Consider the following 13,801-nt stretch of genomic DNA (forward strand, 5'->3'; position numbering starts at 1 on the left):
GAGGTAGCACCGCCTACCGCCATCTCTTTGATTACTGCAAAACAATGCAGTAAGTTCATTTCCAAAATCAGGAAATTTGTTTTCCTGATGATACACCCTCAAGGAAAGAAGAAGACGATGGACGCGACCTCCAGACAGGGCCCCTACGCACGACAACTACAACTGGACAAGGTCGTGGAGGAGTATGACGACATATTCACCTCCCTCGCAGGGGTTCCTCTGCATTGTCAAGTCAAGCACTCCATCGATCTGACCCTAGGTGCGCCGCTACCCAATCGACCAATTTATCGACACTCCATTCTGGAGAACGATGAAATCAAGAGGCAGATTCAGGAGCTCCTGCAGAAAGGTCACATCCGTCCGAGTTCATCACCTTGTGGGAGCCCGATCGTGTTGGTACAGAAGAAGGATGTGACTTGGAGACTCTGTATTGACTATCGGGTGTTGAACAAGATCACTGTCCGTAATAGGTACCCGATCCCGCAGATTGATGACCTCCTGGACCAACTAAAGGGGGCGAAATATTTCAGCAAGATTAATCTGAAGTCAGGATATCACCAGGTACCACTCGAACCCTATGATGTGTGGAAGACTGCCTTCAAAGCCAAGGAGGGCCTTTTCGAATGGTTGGTTACGCCTTTCGGATTGACGAATGCTCCTACAACCTTCATGAGGCTAATGGATGACATCTTGCGGCCATTCACCAACTCATTTGTAGTGGTATATTTGGATGACATTCTGATCTTCAGCCAGAGTTGGGAAGAGCACCTCCACCATATCTGACAGGTTCTCCAAACACTGCGGCAACACAAGCTATGTGCCAATTTGGAGAAATGCACTTTTGGCATGACCCAGGTTTAGTATCTGGGATACATTATTGATGAACAGGGGGTGCATGTGGATCCAGCCAAGATCCAAGTCATTCGGGATTGGCCATCTCCAACCACTCTGACAGAGCTCTGCGGCTTTCTAGGTCTTGCCAACTTCTACCGCGGGTTCGTGTTGGGGTTTTATCATATCACTTGGCCCTATAGTCAAGTCACCAAAGGAGGAGCGAAAGCAAAAAAATTTTGGTCTGAATCTCAACAGAAGGCATTCATAGAGTTGAAAGATCGCATCTGCACGGCACCAGTGCTCACGTTACCAGATTTACAACAACCATTTGAGGTCGAGACAGATGCCTCTGACTATGCTATTGGGGTAGTCCTTACTCAACATGGGCATCCAGTGGCATATCACAATGAAACACTTTCAGAAACAGTCCGGAAGTATCCCACTTATGATAAAGAGATGTATTCCATTGTGCAGGCCTGTCGAAAATGGAAGCATTACATTTTGGGGAAGGAAACGGTCATCCACACAGACCACCGACCCCTACAGTTCATACAGACCCAAGGGAAATTGCAGAATGATCGCCATTAGAAGTGGTCTACATACATACAACAGTTCCATTTGAATATCAAGTATAAGAAGGGTAGCACCTAATGTTACAGATTGCCTCAGTCGACCTCCGATCATGGCGTTAACCACTGTGCTCAACTCTTGTGGGCATGAGACTTATGATTGGCCACTTCTCTACAAAAGCGACCTAGAATTCGACCACACATACCAGACACTCTTGGAGGGTCGGAATGTTCCAAATTTTCACCTCCAGGATGCCTTGTTATGCCACCTGGGTCACCTTTGTGTTCCTTCAAGCGAGCGTGCCAAGATGATTTGGGAAGCACACTATAGTCAGGCTGCTGGGCATTTTGGGGTCGAGAAAACAATGGCAGTACTGTAAAATTATTTCTATTGGCCGAATCTTCGACAGGATGTTGGGAAGTACATCAGATCATGTACTGCCTGTGCCATTGCCAAACCGACCATCAAGAAGCAAGGCCTCTATGCCCCACTGCCTACCCCTAGTCGACCTTGGGAATCCATCTCCATGGATTACATGTCAGGCCTTCCTTCCACTAAGCATGGAAATGACTATGTTTTTGTGGTCGTCGACATGTTCTCGAAGATGGCTATTATGGCGGCCTGCAAGAAGAATATCACAGTAGAAGCCACTGCTAAACTCTTCTTTGAACGAGTGTGGGTGCACTTTGGGATCCCACAGTCTATCATCTCAGATCGGGATAGTCAGTTCCTCAGTACATTTTGGTCCAGTCTCTGGTCAATGCTGGACACCAAACTCACTAAGTCCACAGCCTTCCATCCTCAAACTAATGGCCAGACAGAGGTTGTCAATAGGATGATTGTGCACATTCTGCGCATGTACAACTCAAAGCATCCACGCACATGGGACGAGAGCCTCCCCTATGTTCAGCACAGCTACAACCGAGCTCTTCACAGCTCTACTGGCCACAACCCTTTTCAGGTGGGCTTGGGATTCCAGCCACTATGCCCCATTGACGTGGCCATGCCACTTGCAGCTACTCACATAGATTCGGCTCATGTCCAGTCCGAAACAGATAAGGCAACCAGCTTCATCGAGCACATCCAACATATTCGCTAGCAGGTCCATGACATTCTGGAGAAATCAAATGCCAAGTACAAGTAGCGACATGATCAACATCGGGTGCCACACAAGTTTTAGGTGGGCGATAAAGTCTGGTTGCATCTGCAAAAGGAACACCTTACTGGAGCCTATCGGAAACTAAGACCACTCCGATATGGTCCTTACACCATTACTAAGGCTGTGGGAGAGAATGAATTTGAGCTCAACATTCCCCCATTCCTTGGCCTACACCCAGTGTTCAATGTGGACCGCCTTCGGCCACACTTTCCACCATTACTAGACACATCCAACATTGCAGAACAACTCACACCCACAGAATTAAATCCAGATTGCATGGAACAAGCTGCAACTGATCGGATCATGGACACATAGATCAAGAACACTCGCCAACAGAATATCCAACTGTATCGAGTTGTCAAAGCAGGCCAACTCCTTCACCAAGGCAAGTGGCTCACCAGGGACCAAGTGCAGCAAAAGTTTCCTCATCTCATGGAGGAACTCAACGCAATGGGGACCATTGCTTCCTAAGGGGGGAGGAATGATCCAGGTGGATATTGGTGGCCACCTGCCAAGTCCACCTGGACACCCACCATTGTTTCTCTTTTTCCTTAATTGTAGCACAACTTACTATTTTTAGCAGTTTTTCTGGTCCTGAACTTTCGAAGCTGTTTTGAGGCCCTAAACGACGTTTTTTGGGAAATCTGGGGGCAACATGGGTCCATGGACCGATGTTTCCCTTCCCAAAGTGGTAGTGCTCGGACAGATCTTTCTAACGAGCTATTGTACGCGTCAAACAGAGATCCTATGCCAAAGTTACGACCCTGAGAAGTTGATGTACCAATTTACCCAAATGGGGCCCACAGTTTGGCATTTCATCTTCTAGGGTTAGGTTTTGGAATGTTAAGGGTTTTCCATTGTTTCTCAACAATAAATAGGCCTTCGAGCCTCATTTTAAGACAGTTCAGAGGCATGTAGCCACCACATCTCTTCTTAGAGATAAGCTACCATCGCCCTAGCTGGTTTATTTTCATTACTATTTGTAAGCATATTTCAGTATTTTATATTAATGAAATGATGTATTATTTCCGCTGCATATCTGTGTTTATGGTTATATCTGTAATTTGTTGCGTTCCTTTTTAAGTCCGGATCATTGTCTAGATCACTTCTTGATACATAGTAACTGGTTCCTTAAAGGAGTAGATTGTGCATCATCAATAGAAGCTCAAGGAGAATCAGGCCATCGTCCAATCACACTTATATTGGAGAAGGTGGAAAATCTTGGTCCTATTCCCTTAAGATTTAATATTGATTGGGTTCAATTTGAAGGAGTGAGGTCTTTGGTGGAGCAAGCTTGGCTTACTCCCATTCAGGGCTTCCCACACTTTGTGTGGGAGTCAAAGCTTCACAATGTGAAGAAGGATCTAAGGAAATGGTTAAAAGAGAGTTACCAATCTCCAAGGAAAAAATGGAGAGATAAGGTTCAACAATTAGAAGAGCACTACAAAAAGATGGAGGAAGCCCAAATAGAGGAAGAGCATCTTCATCGAGAAAGAGATCTTGCCCAACAAATTTTCTCCTTAAGTAGACAAGAAGAAAATTTTTGGCGCTTAAAGTATCGCAATCTATGGTTGCAAGTCAGGGATTCTAACACATCCTTCTTCCATCTGTGGTGGTTAGTCCTTGGAAGTTGTGCCTATGGTTTTGGACCATGGTGTCTCGACGGGCGTGTCGATCCCTAGTTTTGAAGTTGATGGTATTGCGTTACTATGGTTTTGGTCCGTGGTATTGTGAAGTGCCTAAGGCTATATAAGGAGAAGATCATTAGGCAAAGTTGTAGAAGCAAGGCATGTCTGATGAAGTAAGGAGATCTGGTATTGTTGGTTATCTTTTCGGGACGCTTGGCAAGGGTCGGATTTGACAGCGAAGGTATAAGTAATTATTTCTAGATCTGCACGCGGGTTGCCTTTGGAGAAAGTGCGTATACACGCGGTTTTGGTATAGCGAAGTAGCGTATGCATAATAAGATTTGATATTTCAGGTTGCTATTGATTCTGGTGATTGCTGCAGAGTTCTGGGCTCTGGTTTGTGTTCTGTGTTCTTGATGACAGGGTTTCAGTGATTCAGTATTGGGTGATTATGATGCAAGTATAAGTTGATGTTTGTATTGAAGCAGTGTTTGTTTTGTACTCATGGATCCAGTCTGAAAATTGATGAAACGTGGTCCCTGTAGGAAAGAAGGTTGTAGCCTTCTGTAGGGTCAGCACCTACGTACTAGTAAATGGATCGGCTAGTACAAGAGCTGAGGGGGTTGTAGCTCCCTTCCAGAAGTAGTTGGAAAACGAGAGAGGGTTGTAGCCCTCTGTAGGTTGTAGCCTGCGTGCTGGTAAAGGACTGCACCAGTACATTGTAAAAGAAGTTTCTTATTAAAGAAGAAAGAGATGAATTGCAGCAGGTGGTTTTCACCCACATTGGGTTTCCACCTTATATCATGGTGTTCATGTGTGTGGCTTTTATGTGATGATCTGTTCTGTTATACTGCACCTATTTACTGTCAATGTGGTTAATAATGTTCTGATGCATTTACTGAAGATAAGCTAACTGAATCATAAGATTTCTGGATATACGCTAGTTGCTTTAGACACAGTAGCGTGTACACACAGGTTCACTTAACTGAAGTAGCGTATATGTTTCTGAGCATGAAATTTGAAAATTATTATTGATATGATAATACTGATTCACCCCCCCCCCTCTCAGTATTATTTCCAGTAGATCTCTCCGAGGACTACGATGGAAAAGACGATTTTTATCAGAAAAATCACTGGCGGAAGATTTCCCAAAAAACATCGTTTAGGGCCTCAAAACGGCTTCAGAAGTTTAGGACCCTAAAAACTGCTAAAAATAGTAAACTGTGCTATAATTAAGGAAACTGAAAAAAACTGTAAGAAGCATTATATGGGATCCAAGTGGAATTAGCGAGTGGCCACCAATATCCACCTGGATCATTCCTCCTCCCTTAGGAAGCAATGGTCCCCATTGCGTTGAGTTCCTCCATGAGATGAGGGAACTTCTGCTGCACTTGGTCCCTGGTGAGCCACTTGCCCTGGTGAAGGAGTTGTCTTGCTTTGGAAACTCGATACAGTTGGATATTTTGCTGGCGAGTGTGCTTGATCTGTGTGTCCATGATCCGATCAGTTGCAACTTGTTCCATGCAAGCTGGATTTAACTCTGTGGGTGTGAGTTGTTCTGCAATGTCGGATGTGTCTAGTAATGGTGGAAAGTATGGCCGAAGGTGGTCGACATTGAACACCGGGTGCAGGCCAAGGAATGGGGGAATGCTGAGCTCAAAAGCATTGTCTCCCATAGCCTTGGTAATGGTGTAAGGGCCATATCGGAGTGGTCTGAGTTTCCGATAGGCTCCGGTAAGGCGTTCCTTTTGCAAATGCAACCAGACTTTGTCACCCACTTGAAACTTGTGTGGCACCCGATGTTGATCATGTCGCTGCTTGTACTTGGCATTTGATTTCTCCAAAATGTCATGGACCTGCTGGCGAATATGTTGGATGTGCTCAATGAAGCTGTTTGCCTTATCTGTTTCAGATTGGACATGAGCAGAATCTGCGTGAGTAGCTGCAAATGGCATGGCCACATCGATGGGACATAGTGACTGGAATCCCAATCCCACCTGGAAAGGGCTGTGGCCAGTCGAGCTGTGGAGAGCCCGGTTGTAGCTGTGTTGAACATAGTGTAGGCTCTCGTCCCATGTGCGTGGATGCTTTGAGTTGTACATGCGCAGAATGTGTACAATCATCCTGTTGACGACCTCAGTCTGGCCATCAGTTTGAGGATGGAAGGCTGTGGACTTAGTGAGTTTGGTGTCCAGCATCGACCATAGGCTAGACCAAAATGTACTGAGGAACTTGCTGTCCCGATCTGAAATGATAGACTGTGGGATCCCAAAGTGTACCCATACTCGTTCAAAGAAGAGTTTGGCAGTGGCTTCTGTTGTGATATTCTTCTTGCAGGCCACCATAATGGCCATCTTCGAGAACCTGTCGACGACCACGAAAACACAGTCATTTCCATGCCTAGTGGAAGGGAGGCCTGACATGTAATCCATGGAGATGGATTCCCAAGGTCGACTAGGCATAGGCAATGGGGTATAGAGGCCTTGCTTCTTGATGGTCGGTTTGGCAATGGTGCAAGCAGTGCATGATCTGATGTACTTCCCGACATCCTGTCGAAGATTCGGCCAATAGAAATATTTCTGTAGTACTGCCACGGTTTTTTTGACCCCAAAATGCCCAACGGCTCGACTGTAGTGTGCTTCCCAGATCATCTTGGCACGCTCGCTTGAAGGAACACAAAGGTGACCCAGGTGGCATAATAGGTCATCCTGGAGGTGAAAATATGGAACATGCTGACCCTCCAAGAGTGTCTGGTATGTGTGGCCGAATTCCGGGTCGCTTTTGTAGAGCAGTGGCCAATCAGAAGTCTCGTGCCCACAAGAGTTGAGCACGGTGGTTAACGCCATGATCGGTGGTCGACTGAGGCAATCTGCAACATTATTGGTGCTGCCCTTCTAATTCAAATGGAACTGTTGCAGGTATGTGGACCACTTCTGATGGCGATCATTCTGCAATTTCCCTTGGGTCTGTATGAACTGCACGGGTCGGTGGTCCGTGTGGATGACCGTTTCCTTCCCCAAAATGTAATGCTTCCATTGTCGGCAGGCCTGCACAATGGAATACATCTCTTTGTCATAAGTGGGATACTTCCGGACTGTGTCTGAAAGTGTCTCACTGTGATATGCCACTGGATGCCCGTGTTGAGTAAGGACTGCCCCAATAGCATAGTCAGAGGCATCTGTCTCGACCTCAAATGGTTGTTGCAAGTATGGTAATGCAAGAGCTGGTGCTATGCAGAGTCGATCTTTCAACTCTGTGAATGCCTTCTGTTGAGATTCAGACCAAAAAAAATTTGCTTTCGCTCCTCCCTTGGTGACCTGACTCAAGGGCCAAGTGATATGAGAAAATCCCAACACGAACCTGCGGTAGAAGTTGGCAAGGCCTAGAAAGCTGCGAAGCTCTATCAGAGTGGTTGGAGATGGCCAATCCCGAATGACCTAGATCTTGGCTGGATCCACATGCACCCCCCGTTCATCAATAATGTATCCCAGATACTGAACCTGGGTCATGCCAAAAGTGCATTTCTCCAAATTGGCACATAACTTGTGTTGTCGCAGTGTTTGGAGAACCTGTCGGATGTGGTGGAGGTGCTCTTCCCAAGTCTTGCTAAAGATCAAGATGTCATCCAAGTATACCACTACAAATGAGTTGGTGAATGGCCGCAAGATGTCGTCCATTAGCCTCATGAATGTTGTAGGAGCATTCGTCAATCTGAAAGGCATAACCAACCATTCGAAAAGGCCCTCCTTGGCTTTGAAGGCAGTCTTCCACACATCGGAGGGTTCGATTGGTACTTGGTGATATCCTGACTTCAAATCGATCTTGCTGAAATATTTTGCCCCCTTTAGTTGGTCCAGGAGGTCATCAATCCGTGGGATTGGGTATCTATTACGGACAGTGATCTTGTTCAGCGCCCGATAGTCAATACAGAGTCTCCAAGTCCCATCCTTCTTTTGTACCAGCACGATCGGGCTCCCACAGGGCGATGAACTCGGATGGATAAGACCTTTTTGTAGCAGCTCCTGAATCTGCCTCTTGATTTCATCATTCTCCAGAACAGAGCGCCGATAGATTGGTCCATTGGGCAGTGGCGAACCTGGGGTCAGATCAATGGAGTGCTTGACTTGACAGTGCAGAGGAACCCCTACGGGGGAGGTGAAGATGTCCTCATACTCCTCCACGACCTTGTCCATCTGTAGTTGTCGTGCGGAGGGGCCCTGTCTGGAGGTCGTGGCCACCGTCTTCTTCTTTTCTTGAGGGCATATCATCAGGAAAACAAACTTCCCGATTTTGGAAATGAGCTTACTGCATTGTTTTGCAGTAACCAAAGAGATGGCGGTAGGCGGTGCTACCTCTGGTATCCTGTACAACTTATTTCTCAAAGTAATGATAACAGCACGGGGCCTTGACTCATACATAGCATGTCGCTTCCACAAGTATGGTTGTCCTAATAACACATCACAAACTTCAAGGGGAGCAATGTCACACAATACCTCATTCGTGAAGGGCTTGATGTTGTATGGAAGGCGACACTGTTGGCTCACGCGAAGATCCCGTCCTTGGTGCAACCACCCAATGGTGTATGGTTGTGGATGTGCTGTGGTCGGTAAGCCCAGCCGCTTCACGACCTCTGCTGAAATGAGGTTCTTTTGGCTCCCGCTGTCGACAATGAACTGTAGCGGGGAGCCCTTTACCCACATCTGGGAGTGGAAGAGATGCTCCTCCTCCTCTGGATCTTTAGGTTCCTCCTTTTGGATCTTCGTGGTGGCAATGGTGGCGTTGGGCTCCGCATCGATAATCTGCTTCCCTTTGTCATTCCCCTTATCGGGTTCTGACTCAGAGTCAGAACATGCATCTGATTCTGAAACCTTTAGCTCGGCCACCAGTGACTGCTTGGCCCGACACTCACTTGTGTTGTGAGTGGAGCTCTTATGGAACTCACACCACTTTCCCGTGTCCTTTTTCGGCTTCGCAGCGCTGTTCTTTGCTTGCAACTTTGGCGGGTTGTCTTGGGCCACCCCACCTTGGCTTTGTCCTTTGTTCTGCGGTTTGGGGGCACCTTTCCCTTGTTTCGGATTCGCAGACCCAAAGTCTCGCTTCTTCTGTTTAAACTTTTGCTCGACCTTGACGGCATATCGGTATGCTGTGCCGAGCGAGGAGATGTTCAGGAATTCTATTTCTTCTTGGATGTACTTGTGCAGGCAGCCACGGTATTTGAGTACCAAATGCTGCTCTGTATCCTTGATACCCAACTTTGTGCGAAGGGTATGGAAAATATTGGTAAACTCTGGTACGTCTTGGTCCCTTCCCTGCCGTAGCGTGGTCCACTTTATGTATTGATCCTCATAGCTTCCGACAGGGTAGTACTGCTCCTTGATGGCATCTCTGAATGAATCCCAAGTTGGTGCGACTGAAAATATTGAGCCTGTACTTTCATCCTTCTGCTCGCAGTAGGTTTCCCACCAATCCTTGACGTGGGGGGCTGCTTTGAGAAGAGCGAAAATAATCTTTTCCCGACTAGAAAAATCATGAACAGAAAAATAACCCTCTAGCACATTTAACCATTTATTGACGACATCTGCGTCTATCTGACCCTCGAATATGGGGATTTCAAAATTAACTTGTACCTTAAATGGTGTGGCGTTTCCAGAGTTGTTGTTGGAAGCCGATGTGTCGCCCCTGGGTAGCTGCTGAAGGATTTGGGAAAAGTTGTCCATCATTGTGTTCCTTTGTCGCTCGAGGGCTTCTTCGAGCAAGATTTTGATAGGATCTCCTGCCCCCTCGTCTTTCTTTTCATCCGCCATGGGAGGCCGTCGGGATTTGCGAGGCTGGTCTTGTAAAGGTTCGACCAGTTCAAGCCCTAACTCCTTATATCCCGACCTCGTTGGGGACATGCAAAGAAAAACAGAGAAGAAAAGCAGACCGCTCTGATACCACTGATCCGAATTTAAACAAGAACGCAATAAAATACAGAGATAACCATAAAGACAGATATGCAGTGGAAATAATACCTCAATTCATTACTGTAAAATATTGAAATATGCTTACAAACAGAAATGGGAATAAACCAGCTAGGGCGATGGTAACTTATCTCTGAGAAGAGATGTGGTGGCTACATGCCTCTGAACTGTCTTACAATGAGGCTCGAAGGCCTATTTATTGTTGAGAAACAATGGAAGACCCTCCACATTCCAAAACCTAACCCTAGAAGATGAAACGCCAAATTGTGGGCCCCGTTTTTGGGTAAGTTGGTACATCAACTTCCCGGGGTCGCAAATTGGTCGTACTATCTCCGTTTGACATGCATGATAGCCCGTTGGAAAGATCTCTCCGAGGACTACGATGGAAAAGATGATATTTATCAAACAAATCGCTGGCGGAAGATTTCCCAAAAAACATCGTTTAGGGCCTCAAAACGGCTCCGGAAGTTTAGGACCCGAAAAACTGCTAAAAATAGTAAACTGTACTATAATTAAGGAAACTGAAAAAAACTGTAAGAAGCACTAGATGGGATCCAAGTGGAATTAGCGGGTGGCCACCAATATCCACCTGGATCACATCTTCTTTTCCAATGCCCCTTCTCCTTGGAACCTAGAAAGCCACTCTTCAGCGGCTAACCCAAATCCATATTATCCCAACGGAGTGGTATGAGATGTTTTTCCACTAGCGATCCCAATACCCTTTCAACAGAAGTAAAGATTCCATAAGTATGAGATGTTGGATGGAAGTTCAAAAATATCTATGTTGGTTGATTTGGTTATGTCACAATAAAGCAATATTCCAAGATAATAAAATCTCTCCTGCAACAAAAGCTATAAAAGGAATGCAATTTCTTTTTGAGGCAATATCTGCCAGGGGATTTGATAACTCAGATTTGGACACCCTCAGGAACAATGAAAAAGAGTGGATTAAGATAAACTAAACTTAAGGTCATACTGAAAGCTTCAAGACCTATAAAATTCCGTCATTCTGCATTAGATTGTACAGGGAAAGATTTGAAGAATGACAAAGAAGCTTGGGTCGACCGCAACTTTTTTTCAATGGTGCTTCAAAAGGTAACCTGAGGGAGGCAGGGGTGGGAGGGGTGATCTATAACCTCGATGGAATAATTGAAACAAGGTATGTATGGGGCTTGGGGAATGTAACGAACAATCAAGTTAGCTGAGCCAAATCTCTCTTTAGCTAGTGACCCTCGTGCCATATTCCAAGCATGAATGCAGGATCTCATAAAACACATCAATCAAAACCATCAAGGGCTTCCAGAGGCCAACCACCTCAACCCATCAAATCATGATTCCACCTTATGGTCAAACCTCATAAAACCATCACCAGATTGGTCTCTACCCAAGGCTTCCAGGGATCCAAAGCATTGTTCCAACCAAGGCTTCCTAACTCAACCCACAGCTTACTCCGGGCTTCCAGAGCGTTTGTCCAACCAAATCTTCTAGGACTAGTAACTCAACCCACTAAGGGCTTCTAGAGCGTTTTTCCAACCAAGGCTTCCAGGACTAGTAACTCAACCCAAGCTGTTACAAGGCTTCCAGAGCATTTTTCCAACCAAGGCTTCCAAGAACTAGTAACTCAACCCAAGCTAAAGGAAACATGAGAACCAACCAAAAAAACAAAGAAATGAATCCACAACACCAAGGTTATCCAAGAAATGGTAAGGCTAGGAAAATCCACTGTCAATTCAGGAAATCGTCCATGCCAATGACAAATCATGAACAATAAACCACATGCATATGTCATGCATGCCAAAACTAGCGAGGAAAACATACATGCAACTCAGTACATACAAGAAAAACTAATTGTAGTTGTTGATCGCGATGTCCTCTTGCACTTTCCTGCTCTTCCTTTGCCTTCTTACTCCAAAAATCCAAGTATCAACACTCCTCCAACAGTACTCCAAGAAAAATCTAAGTGTCCAAGAGTATGAGAGAGAGAGAATAGAGAGAGAGCTCCAAAAATGAATTGACAAAAGTCTGTGAATTGATCCTCATAAGCCTTTTTATTAATGAGGCCTCTATTTTCTTCATTTTCCATTATTTTCCTCCTCACATGCAACTTGTGACCTTTCACCTCCCTTTTCTCCTAATTTCCATTATTTTGAAAAATAAATGTACCAAAATGTCATTTTGTCTTACCAAAGCCTTTTCCATTCCTTTTCTAATTTCCTTAGCGATTAATCAATCACCAGTGATCCCCCGCACTATGCTTTTTCCCAACATTCAGCTTGGACTAAGTGTCCCATCAACCGTGATTATTATTTTGCCTTTATTAACTTTTATTACATGGAATTTTCACTAGGGTTGTTACAAAAACCTTATCGCTCTAGAAAGGACTTAAAATAGCTATATCCAAAGGTCTATGACAACTAAGTATATTTGGAGATTCAGTGGTCATCTTGCAAAGATGTTCCAAGATTGGGAAACATTCTGACTTTGAACTATCCCCTATGTTTCTTCGAATAGGGATTCTCCTAAGTCAACTTGAAGATTATAATATTTTCCATGTTAGGCAGACAATCATGCCAACATAGGTGTTTCCTTAAAACAAGGGGTTTTGATCTTAGATTAAACGAATAATCAAATATGTCACATTCCATGAAAAATCAATCAAGAGATATAACTCCAAATATAAAAGGGAATAAAGGGTGCATTAAAGGAGACAAATCATACCAACCTAAGTATCGCTTTGAGGCTTGGAAGGATCCTCTCGGGAGTCTCAGCCAGTAAATGGGATGTCCTAAATTTAGATGGAGGAATAAAGATTTAAATTCCATGATGATGGCCAAGTGGAAGACAAATGGCTTAATATTAAATGCTAAGTTTGGGGAAGGTAGACCTAGTACTTCACCTGTGCTACGAAGAGTGATAGCAGTTCAATCAGTAAGCAAATTGGTGGTTGTAGGCATGGTGGTTCATGTCGAGTTTGATCAAGGATTAGGGAAGATTATTCAATTTGAAAGGATGGGTGCATCATTCAACAAGGAGAAGAGAATTATATTAAGGCGATGGATGCAACAGTTAAAACTAAGAGTTATTCATGTCTAGGGGAGCAAGGAATTCAGCCCATGGGAGATATCGTGGCTATGGTCGAATAGTTGGGGAAACAAGTAGCATAAGAGGTTCACAAACAATTGGTGGTAGTGATGACTCACCTCTCAGGCATCAAGAAAGACCTCAAGTTGTTGCAGAAGACAATGGAGCATTTGAATGCCAAGATGATCAACTCACATTTCAAGGTTGACAACATGGAGGTTAAGGTGGAATCCAAGATGGTCGAAGTGTTAAAGGAGGTATTCGGGATTGAGGAAATGCCCACATTTAGAGTTCAGGTAGTTGGGGAGGAAGGACAGGAGTGTCTTGCACATGAAAGGAATTGGGCAACTGATCACCTTGAAGACCCAGTCTAGGAGGACAGTCTTTGCGAAAAAATGGAAGGCAACATGTAGATAATTTTTGTTTTTAATATGTATAGTTGATATGATATGTTGTTTTGTGAAACTCTATTGGATCTTTTGGTGATACTATAGTATAAATGTTGTATGCCGAATAGTAGAAAATAAATAGGGTTGCAATAGACTCTCTTTTCAAATCACTTTGGAAAT

Source organism: Pinus tabuliformis, chromosome 1_2 (genome assembly GCF_031772625.1).
Source record: "Pinus tabuliformis cultivar Carrire ecotype Pingquan chromosome 1_2, CPIR1, whole genome shotgun sequence".
Lineage (NCBI taxonomy): Eukaryota > Viridiplantae > Streptophyta > Pinopsida > Pinales > Pinaceae > Pinus > Pinus tabuliformis.